This window comes from Triticum urartu, chromosome 3, assembly GCF_003073215.2.
Source record: "Triticum urartu cultivar G1812 chromosome 3, Tu2.1, whole genome shotgun sequence".
Classification (NCBI taxonomy): domain Eukaryota; kingdom Viridiplantae; phylum Streptophyta; class Magnoliopsida; order Poales; family Poaceae; genus Triticum; species Triticum urartu.
In genome coordinates, this window is record NC_053024.1 from 627,318,063 (window position 1) to 627,329,146 (window position 11,084).

An 11,084-nucleotide genomic window follows, 5' to 3' on the forward strand; every position below is an offset into this window, starting at 1 on the left:
CTGTGTGATCTGAAGACTTATTACACTTGAGGACTGTGAATCCTCCAGCCAGTTAGGCGTCGCGTTCTGAGCATCCAAGAGTCAGTGTGGATTGCCCATGAATGAAGTCTGTGAAGGTATGGAAGTCTACCTTGAAGACTTACCAGAGTGATTGGGTGAGGACTGGGTGTCCTTAGCTCAAGGGGAATAAGGTGAAGACATGGTCTTTTGAGTTGAATCTCAGCCTCCCTAACCGGACGTATAGTTGTCATAGCAACTGGAACTGGTCCAACAAATCATTGTCTTCAACGAGTCACTGGTTTCATCCTTCCCATTCCTTTACTTACTGTTGGCTCTAGTGAAGTCATTGTATGATTACATTATCCTTTGTCTTCACTGAGTGACCGCTTGTTCTGATTGGCTTCACACTATCTTCCTACCTGATCTATACTGCCTAGCTGCTATTAGTCGTTGTGCTTTCACTTCATTGAATAATTGACTATGGCTTGCTTAGTGTAGTCTACCTTCTGCTGCATGATAATAGGTTTATTTCTATTGTTTGTCTTCGAAACTTTCATGTTTTGATGACTTTCATAAAAATCGCCTATTCACCCCCCCCCTCTAGTCGATCACTAGCACTTCCACTAAACGATCATCGTGCTAAGCTAACAGATGGGTCAAGTCAATCACATCATTCTCTAATGATGTGATCCTGTTAATCAAATGACAACTCATGTCTATGGTTAGGAAACATAACCATCATTGATTAAACGAGCTAGTCAAGTAGAGGCAAACTAGTGACACCCTGTTTGTCTATGTATTCACACATGTACTAAGTTTCCGGTTAATACAATTCTAGCATGAATAGTAAACATTTATCATGATATAAGGAAATAAATAATAACTTTATTATTGCCTCTAGGGCATATTTCCTTCAGTCTCCCACTTGCACTAGAGTTAATAATCTAGATTACATTGTAATGATTCTAACACCCATGGAGTCTTGGTGCTGATCATGTTTTGCTCGTGAGAGAGGCTTAGTTAACAGGTCTGCAACATTCAGATCCGTATGTATCTTGCAAATCTCTATGTATCCCTCCTTGACTTGATCGCGGATGGAATTGAAGCGTCTCTTGATGTCCTTAGTTTTCTTGTGAAATCTGGATTCCTTTGCCAAGGCAATTGCACCAGTATTGTCACAAAAGATTTTCATTGGACCCGATGCACTAGGTATGACACCTAGATCGGATATGAACTCCTTCATCCAGACTCCTTCATTTGCTGCTTCCGAAGCAGCTATGTATTCCGCTTCACACGTAGATCCCGCCATGACGCTTTGCTTGGAGCTGCACCAACTGACAGCTCCACCATTTAATAAAAACACGTATCCGGTTTGTGACTTAGAGTCATCTGGATCAGTGTCAAAGCTTGCATCGACGTAACCATTTACGACGAGCTCTTTGTCACCTCCGTATACGAGAAACATATCCTTAGTCCTTTTAAGGTATTTCAGGATGTTCTTGACCGCTGTCCAGTGATCCACTCCTGGATTACTTTGGTACCTCCCTGCTAAACTGGTAGCAAGGTACACATCAGGTCTTGTACACATCATTGCATACACGATAGATCCTATGGCTGAATCATAGGGAACACCTTTCATTTTCTATCTATCTTCTGCAGTGGTCGGGCATTGAGTCTGACTCAACTTCACACCTTGTAATACAGGCAAGAAGCCTTTCTGTGCTTGATCTGTTTTGAACTTCTTCAAAACTTTATCAAGGTACGTTCTTTGTGGAAGTCCAATTAAGCATCTTGATCTGTCTCTATAGATCTTGATGCCTAATATATAAGCAGCTTCATCGAGGTCTTTCATTGAAAAATTCTTATTCAAGTATCCTTTTATGCTATTCAGAAATTCAGTATCATTTGCGATCAACAATATGTCATCTACATATAATATCAGAAATGCTACAGAGCTCCCACTCACTTTCTTGTAAATACAGGTTTCTCCAAAAGTCTGTATAAAACCATATGATTTGATCACACTATCAAAGTGTATATTCCAACTCCGAGAGGCTTGCACCAGTCCATAAATGGATCGCTGGAGCTTGCACACTTTGTTATCACCTTTTGGATCGACAGAACCTTCTGGTTGCATCATATACAACTCTTCTTTAAGATATCCATTAAGGAATGCAGTTTTGACATCCATTTGCCAAATTTCATAATCATAAAATGCGTCAATTGCTAACATGATTCGGACGGACTTAAGCATCGCTACGGGTGAGAAGGTCTCATCGTAGTCAACTCCTTGAACTTATCGAAAACCTTTTGCCACAAGTCGAGCTTTGTAGACAGTAACATTACCGTCAGCATCAGTCTTTTTCTTGAAGATCCATTTATTCTCTATGGCCTGCCGATCATCAGGCAAGTCAACCAAAGTCCACACTTTGGTCTCATACATGGATCCCATCTCAGATTTCATGGCCTCAAGCCATTTTGCGGAATCTGGGCTCATCATCGCTTCCTCATAGTTCGTAAGTTCGTCATGGTCAAGTAACATGACTTCCGGAACAGGATTACTGTACCACTCTGGTGCGGATCTTACTCTGGTTGACCTATGAGGTTCGGTAGTAACTTTATCAAAAGTTTCAAGATCATCATCATCAGCTTCCTCACTTACTGGTGTAGGGATCACTAGAACTGATTTCAGCGATGAACTACTTTCCAATAAGGGAGAAGGTATAATTACCTCGTCAAGTTTTACTTTCCTCACACTCACTTCTTTCGAGAGAAACTCCTTCTCTAAAAAGGATCCATTCTTAGCAACGAATATCTTGCCTTTGGATCTGTGATAGAAGGTGTACCCAACAGTCTCCTTTGGGTATCCTATGAAGACACATTTCTCCGATTTGGGTTCGAGCTTATCAGGTTGAAGCTTTTTCACATAAGCATCGCAGCCCCAAACTTTAAGAAACGACAACTTGGGTTTCTTGCCAAACCACAGTTCATAAGGTGTCATCTCAATGGATTTAGATGGTGCCCTATTTAACATGAATGTAGTTGTCTCTAAAGCATAACCCCAAAACGATAGCAGTAAATCAGTGAGAGACATCATATATCTCACCATATCTAATAAAGTGCGGTTACGACATTCGGACACACCATTACGTTGTGGTGTTCCAGGTGGCGTGAGTTGCGAAACTATTCCGCATTGTCTCAAATGAATTCCAAACTCATAACTCAAATATTCACCTCCACGATCAGATTGAAGAAACTTGATTTTCTTGTTACGATGATTTTCCACTTCACTCTGAAATTCTTTGAACTTTTCAAATGTTTCAAACTTATGTTTCATTAAGTAGATATACCCATATCTGCTCAAATCATCTGTGAAGGTGAGAAAATAATGATATCCGCCGCGAGCTTCAATGTTCATTGGACCACTGATGACCCACAAGTGTAGGGGATCTATTGTAGCCTTTTCGATAAGTAAGAATGTCGAACCCAACGAGGAGCAGAAGGAAATGATAATCAGTTTTCAGCAAGGTATTTTCTGCAAGCACTAAAATTATTGGTAACAGATAGTTTTGTGATAAGGTAATTGGTAACGGGTAACAAATAGTAAAAGTAAATAAGGTGCAGCAATATGGCTCAATCCTTTTTGTAGCAAAGGACAAGCCTGGACAAACTCTTATATAATGTAAAGCGCTCCCGAGGACACATGGGAATTATCATCAAGCTAGTTTTCATCATGTTCATATGATTCGCGTTCGGTACTTTGATAATTTGATATGTGGGTGGACCGGTGCTTGGGTACTGCCCTTACTTGGACAAGCATCCCACTTATGATTAACCCCTATTGCAAGCATCCGCAACTACAACAGAAGTATTAAGGTAAACCTAACCATAGCATGAAACATATGGATCCAAATCAGCCCCTTACGAAGCAACGCATAAACTAGGGTTTAAGCTTCTGTCACTCTAGCAACCCATCATCTACTTATTACTTCCCAATGCCTCCCTCTAGGCCCAAACAATGGTTAAATTTCATGTAGTCAACGTTCACATGACACCACTAGAGGAATGACAACATACATCTCATCAAAATATCGAAATAATACCAAATTCACATGACTACTTATAGCAAGACTTCTCCCATGTCCTCAGGAACAAACGTAACAACTCACAAAGCATATTCATGTTCATAATCAGAGGAGTATTAATATGCATAATGGATCTGAACATATGATCTTCCACCAAGTAAACCAACTAGCATAAACTACAAGGAGTAATCAACACTACTAGCAACCCACAGGTACCAATCTGAGGTTTGGATACAAAGATTGGATACAAGAGATGAACTAGGGTTTGAGATGAGATGGTGCTGGTGAAGATGTTGACGGAGATTGACCCCCTCCCGATGAGAGGATCGTTGGTGATGACGATGGTGATGATTTCCCCCTCTAGGAGGGAAGTTTCCCCGGCAGAACAGCTCCGCCGGAGCCCTATATTGGTTCCGCCAAGGTTCCACCTCGTGGCGGCGGAGTTCGTCCTGTGAGCTTGCTTATGATTTTTTTCTAGGCGAAAGACTCCATATAGCCAAAGATGCGCATCAGAGGGCCAACAGGGGGCCCACGCGGCAAGGGGCGCGCCCAGGGGGTAGGGCGCGTGTTGGATTTCGGGTTCTGGCGGACCCTTAAGGTTCGAACTCTGGAGTGCGCATGGAGATCTTTCCCCTACCGACTCGCGCTTCTATAGCTCGCAAGAAATCTAGGCTAGAAAGAAGAACACACAAGGGACATGAGGTTTATACTGGTTCGGGCCACCGATGTGGTGTAATACCCTACTCCAGTGTGTGGTGTAGTGGATTGCCTTAGGGGCTGATGATGAACAATACAGGGGGAAGAACGGCCTCGCGAGAGGTGTTCTTGAGCTGGTGTGGTATGTTCTACTTGGTCCGGATCCCCCTCCCCTCTATGGTGGCTAGTCCTACTTATAGAGGCCCTGGTCCTCTTCCCAAAATGTGAGCGGGAAGGGCACCAACAATTGGCCATTTTGAAGGGGAACATCTAGTACAAGTTATCCTGACCAAAGGTGGTCTTCGGTTGCCAAAAGCACTGGTGATGACGCCGTCTTGGGCTCCACGATGACCTCCGTCCTGCCGCTCTGCTGGTCTTGGTCTCGTTGCACCGGAATGGTAACCTTTGCCCGATGCCTTGGCATGTGCTTGCTCCCGTTGCACCGAAGGGGAAATGAAGGACACTGCGCAGGCCGGCGCCCACCTAATCTCGATTGTCATGGCTTGCGTCACGGGCTCCTCACGAGGCACCCCTGCCTTGATCTCTCCGCCTCCTCGCGAGCCTGCGTGATGAGGCAGCTCCTCAGGAAGCCTCCTTTCGTCCGCCCCGCAAGGCTTCGCCCCTTGCGAGGGTCTTGAGCTTGAGCTGATGAGGCTGGGCCGCACTGGGCCCCCACTCGAGCCACGCCGCATGCCGCAGGCAGGCTAGTCTGGGGACCCCCGTTCCCAGAACGCCGATAGTAGCCCCCGGGCCCAAGGCGCGCCCGGGCTTGGCCTAGTAGAGAAGCTAAGGGGCAAGCGCGAAGCGCGAAGCGCGAAGCGCCGCGGGCCCCAATAGCCTGCGGCCTTGGGCGCCGCGTGGCGATTGATTGGACGTGGGCATCTGCGCTTCCCCACGACGCCTCGGCAACCGCTCGACTTGTCAAGTCCCTGCATGCAGAGAAATGGATCATGATTACCTGCGATCATGGTGGCCGGCGGTTGGCCTTCTCCGGCTATAAGTATGGGGCCACGTGAGCCTCGTTAGCTTATCCCTTCCTGCTACTCCTTTCCTTCTCCTTCCTCGTCCTTGCTTCTCCTTACGCCAATGGCACCAACCCGCCGGTTTTCTGCAGAAGAGAAAGGAAAGGCCCCCCGAGAAGGTCCTGACCCTCTTCCACCGAAGAAACGGCTAGTGCCCTGCCGCCGAGATGAGGATGCTTGGCAGGAGGCGCCGAGGCCCTGGTACAAGTGGCCGCCGCCTGGGTTTCCACTGCCCTTGTACGCCCGAATCGAGGCTGATGTCTACTACACAACCTTCTTCTTGTAGACGTTGTTGGGCCTCCAAGTGCAGAGGTTTGTAGGACAGTAGCAAATTTCCCTCAAGTGGATGACCTAAGGTTTATCAATCTGTAGGAGGCGTAGGATGAAGATGGTCTCTCTCAAGCAACCCTGTAACCAAATAACAAAGAGTCTCTTGTGTCCCCAACACACCCAATACAATGGTAAATTGTATAGGTGCACTATTTCGGCGAAGAGATGGTGATACAAGTGGTATATGGATGGTAGATAAAGGTTTTTGTAATCTGAAATTATAAAAACAGCAAGGTAACTAATGATAAAAGTGAGCGTAAACGGTATTGCAATGATAGGAAACAAGGCCTAGGGTTCATACTTTCGCTAGTGTAAGTTCCCTCAACAATACTAACATAATTAGATCACATAACTATCCCTCAACATGCAACAAAGAGTCACTCCAAAGTCACTAATAGCGGAGAACGAACGAAGAGATTATGGTAGGGTACAAAACCACCTCAAAGTTATTCTTTCCAATCAATTCGTTGGGCTATTCCTATAAGTGTCACAAACAGCCCTAGAGTTCATACTAGAATAACACCTTAAGACACAAATCAACCAAAACCCTAATGTCACCTAGATACTCCAATGTCACCTCAAGTATCCGTGGGTATGATTATACGATATGCGTCACACAATCTCAGATTCATCTATTCAACCAACACAAAGGACCTCAAAGAGTGCCCCAAAGTTCCTACCGGAGAATCACGACGAAAATGTGTGCCAACCCCTATGCATAGGTTCATGGGCGAAACCCGCAAGTTGATCACCAAAACATACATCAAGTGAATCACGTGGTATCCCATTGTCACCACAGATACGCACGGCAAGACATACATCAAGTGTTCTCAAATCTTCAAAGACTCAATACGATAAGATAACTTCAAAGGGGAAACTCAATCCATTACAAGAGAGTAGAGGGGGAGGAGAAACATAAGATCCAACTATAATAGCAAAGCTCGCGATACATCAAGATCGTGCCAAATCAAGAACACGAGAGAGAGAGAGAGAGATCAAACACATAGCTACTGGTACATACCCTTAGCCCCGAGGGAGAACTACTCCCTCCTCATCATGGAGAGCACCGGGATGATGAAGATGGCCACCAGTGAGGGTTCCCCCCTCCGGCAGGGTGCCGGAACAGGGTCCCGATTGGTTTTTGGTGGCTACGGAGGCTTCTGGCAGAGGAACTCCTGATCTATGTTGTGTTCTGGAAGTTTTAGGTCACGTAAGTATATATGGGTGCAGGAGGTACGTCAGGGGAGCCACGGGGGCCCCACAAGACAGGGGGCGCGCCCTAGGGGGGGTGCCCCCACCCTTGTGAGCACCTCGTTCCTTCCTTGACGTAGGTTCCAAGTCCATCGGGTGTGTTTCCTTCCAAAAATAACTTCTCCAGTTGATTTCGTTCCGTTTCGACTCCGTCTAATATTCCTTTTCTTCAAAACACTGAAATAGGCATAAAACAGCAAATCTGGGCTGGGCCTCCGGTTAATAGGTTAGTCCCAAAAATAATATTAAAGTGGATATTAAAGCCCAATATTGCCCAAAACAGTAGATAATATAGCATGGAGCAATCAAAAATTATAGATACGTTGGACATGTATCAAGGGCCCTGGGGAAGAGGGCGTCGAGCGACACCGACGGTGCCGCCGCCGGCGAGTCATGGCGGTGCGCATAGTTCCTCCTGGAGTCCACGCCGACGGCTCCTCCTGTGACCTCGTGCTTCATGCCGCCATGCCCCCAAGCTCTTGGATCCGCCTTCCTCCCTCCTTCGCCTTCGAGATGCCGCTGAGCGGGTCTCTGGAGCTCTGGCTACAGCACACCGACTGCAGCACCCTCGCGACCGGAGCGGAGGTCGCGGTCGTCGCTCCGAGCAAGGTCTATATGACCCGGGGCTGGGGTGAGATCGCCCGGGGCTGCCGCACAGAGGGTGCCCTCGTAATTCATCTTGAATACGACGGCGCCTCCCTGATGTTCTTCAAGGTCTTCGATGCTGAAGGACGCCGGTTGGAGTGCTGCCCCAAGGAAAGCGGCAGGGGCATCGGACTGGCGAGGACCTGGCGTGCCCATCGGCCCTCCAGCAGCTCTTCAGGCGGCAGCGGAGGAGCTGGGGGATCCAGCGGCTCCCCTGAGCTTCTTGTCACTCCGGAGACGAGCGACGACAGCTACGAGCCTCCGAGCTCGCGCCGTGCTCGGAGTAGGGCAACTGCATCGGGCCGCCAACACCACTGATCTGGGTGGGGCTGGCGCCGGCGCCGGGCAGTCCACTGTTGATGATGGCGTCACTTGCGGAGGTGCGGGCAATTAGCATTCCTTAGGATTAGCACCTCTTGTTCCATGCGAGGAATCGAAGCAACACCCCGCGGGGGTATCTAAGGCGCCTGCCATGTCTTTTGCGAACAGTATATCCCTAATATGAATCGATGCGAGATGCTTGTCCTGTCCCGGCTCGGCTCCCCCTTTCTATCCTCGCGAGGACTTAGCGCTCTACGCTGACAGGTCCCAGTTCCCAGGCAGGCTTTAGCCGTCGCTGGTATGCCAGGTCACGATGCCGTGGTCAAGGCCAGGAGGTGAGCGGCCCGAGGTCCGATAAGAGCCCCCGAGTCGCGATGCTCGGGAGGTCCCCTTTAGCGCTCGAGCAGCCCTCACTGGGCGAGAAAGGAAGGCAACGTCACCGTGACAGAGCTGCACTAGGCGAGGGTTTGGTGCTGCGTTGGTCCAACTCCTGTAAGGGCGTGACTTATCTTTTGAGTTTGGGGTAGTCCTTCGACGGGGCGCCCGGCCCGAGCGGTGGTAGCTGAGGTGCTACTGGGTTAGGTCCTTGCGAGCTTCTTCCCACTTCACCACATTTTCCTTAATGCTCTATGTCCTTAGGTCCCGGCCCTCGAGTGAGCTCAGCCGCCACTGGTATGACAGGTCGCGATGTCGTGGGTCAAGGCAAGGGGGTGAGGGCTGGAGAGCCAGTAGGAGCCCATGAGTCGTGATGCTCAGGCGCCCCCCTTTTAACGCGAAAGCGGTCCGTGCCGGAGAGAGGGAGAGATAGCCCGCGACGTCCCCAATGTTGCTCCTGGAGTGGGTCCTGCATACCAATCACAAGGAGAGACAAGACCTGTCGCTACGATTGCCAGTCAACCATTGGTCGCTCCGAGGGAGTGATTGGGGCACTAAGGGCCTGGTGAGGTGGCGCCTTGCGGGGCTGCTGCGGCCAGAGCTCGACCACTCAGATTTATCGACGTTGCAGGGGCGGACCCGTATGCAGACGTCGTGCCAGAGCGAGCGGCTCCATGGGTAGGTGTCAATCGAGTAGGCGATTAGGTCAGGTATGTTAAGTACGAAGGAGCAGATTCATTTCAAGTAGATGCGGGAAAAGCAAACGCCGCTGGGCCAGGCCCGAGCAGTTTGGGGATGATGCAGCCCGAGGGGCGCCCCCAACAAGGTAAGTAAAGTGCATAAGTAAAACGGATACGTGCCGCAGGGACGCACCCACGCGACCTGGGAACGACGCGGCCCTGTGGGCTCTCCCAGCTAAAAATGGAACTTTAACGATGTCACCTGATGCCGTTGAAGATGAAGCGATGCCGCAGAAGTGGGCAACGCGCGGTGAAGACGTCGACCCTCACGAGCCCCCAGGCCCAGGAGCCTCGGGAGGCTCCGGGGGCACGGGTAGGTCTTCGAGGGCCATCTCCACCTCCGCCAGGACCGCACAATGCCTGACCTCCTGAGCCTCCAGAATGCTCCTCAGCAGGCGCTGATGAGCGGAGACCGCGTTCGGCAGGCCGAAAGGCATGCGAACGTAGCTGTGAGGTGGACCCTTGCAACGCCCCATGCACGAAGGCCAGAGGCGCTCATAAGACGCGGCTCGGTTGAGCCCTGGCACGTCGATGCAGACGTGCAACCCACCATCCTCGCCTGGATGTGGGGCCACGACGGGCAAGTGGCGGCTGCCGCGCATGAATCTCGACTCCTATAGCTCCTGGATGTTTCCTGTGATGAACTTCTGAGGGTTTGGTCTTCCTTTCCTCGTACCTTCCTGAGGGAAACGTGCCTGGAAGCACCCCTCCAAGTGGTACCCGAGCGCCTCCCTCGTGACCTTGGCAAAGTCAGTGGCTCTCCAAGAAAGAGCCCCCGAGCCCTGCCTGAGGAGGGCGCCGGGTGCGCTTTCCTATGCGACAGAGGGTGGCGCTCCCTGAAGGGGCGCGAATCCTGATGCAACGCCTCCGGAGGCACCTGCCTCCTTATGGCTTGGGCCAGGCGAAGCCTTCTTCTTCTTAAGGGTCGCCTCGGGAAGTCTTCCGCTCCTGTGATCTGGGTCTTCGATTGCTGCGGCTTGGAACGCACGCTCAAGTGAACACACCGCGTCCCTTTCCTCACCGGGTACGGTGATGAATCCACCGCTTCCTGGCATCTTGAGGACATTGTAGCCATGGTGATCACTACCATGAACTTGGCTAGGGCTGGGTACCCGAGGATGGCGTTGTATGGCAGGCGAATGTGGGCGACGTCGAAGTCAATGAGCTCGGTGCGGTAGTTGTTGCGCTGCTCGAAGGTGACTGGCAAGCGAACTTGCCCTATCGGAACGGTGGAACCATCAGTGACTCCTGAGAAAGGCCTGGTCAGCTGGAGCTGATCATACAGCACTTGGAGATTGTTGAACGTCTAGACGGACAGGACGTTGGGTCCTGCTCCGCCATCCACGAGGGTCCTGGTGACCTGCACATTGCTGATGACTCGGGAGCAAAGCATCGGGAGAACTCTGGCCTTTGCCGTGCACTTGAGCTGATCCGCTGAGCTGAATGTGATGGCGCACGCAGACCACCTGAGAGGGCGCGTGGCCTCAAGCTTGGGGAGGACTGCATTCACCTCGCGAGCAAACTTCTTGAAGATGCGATGTGATGCAGGGGCCTGGGCGCCACCCAAGATGCAAGCGATTGCGCGCGGCTCCTGGAAGCCCCCAGCCCCCTCGTCTTGA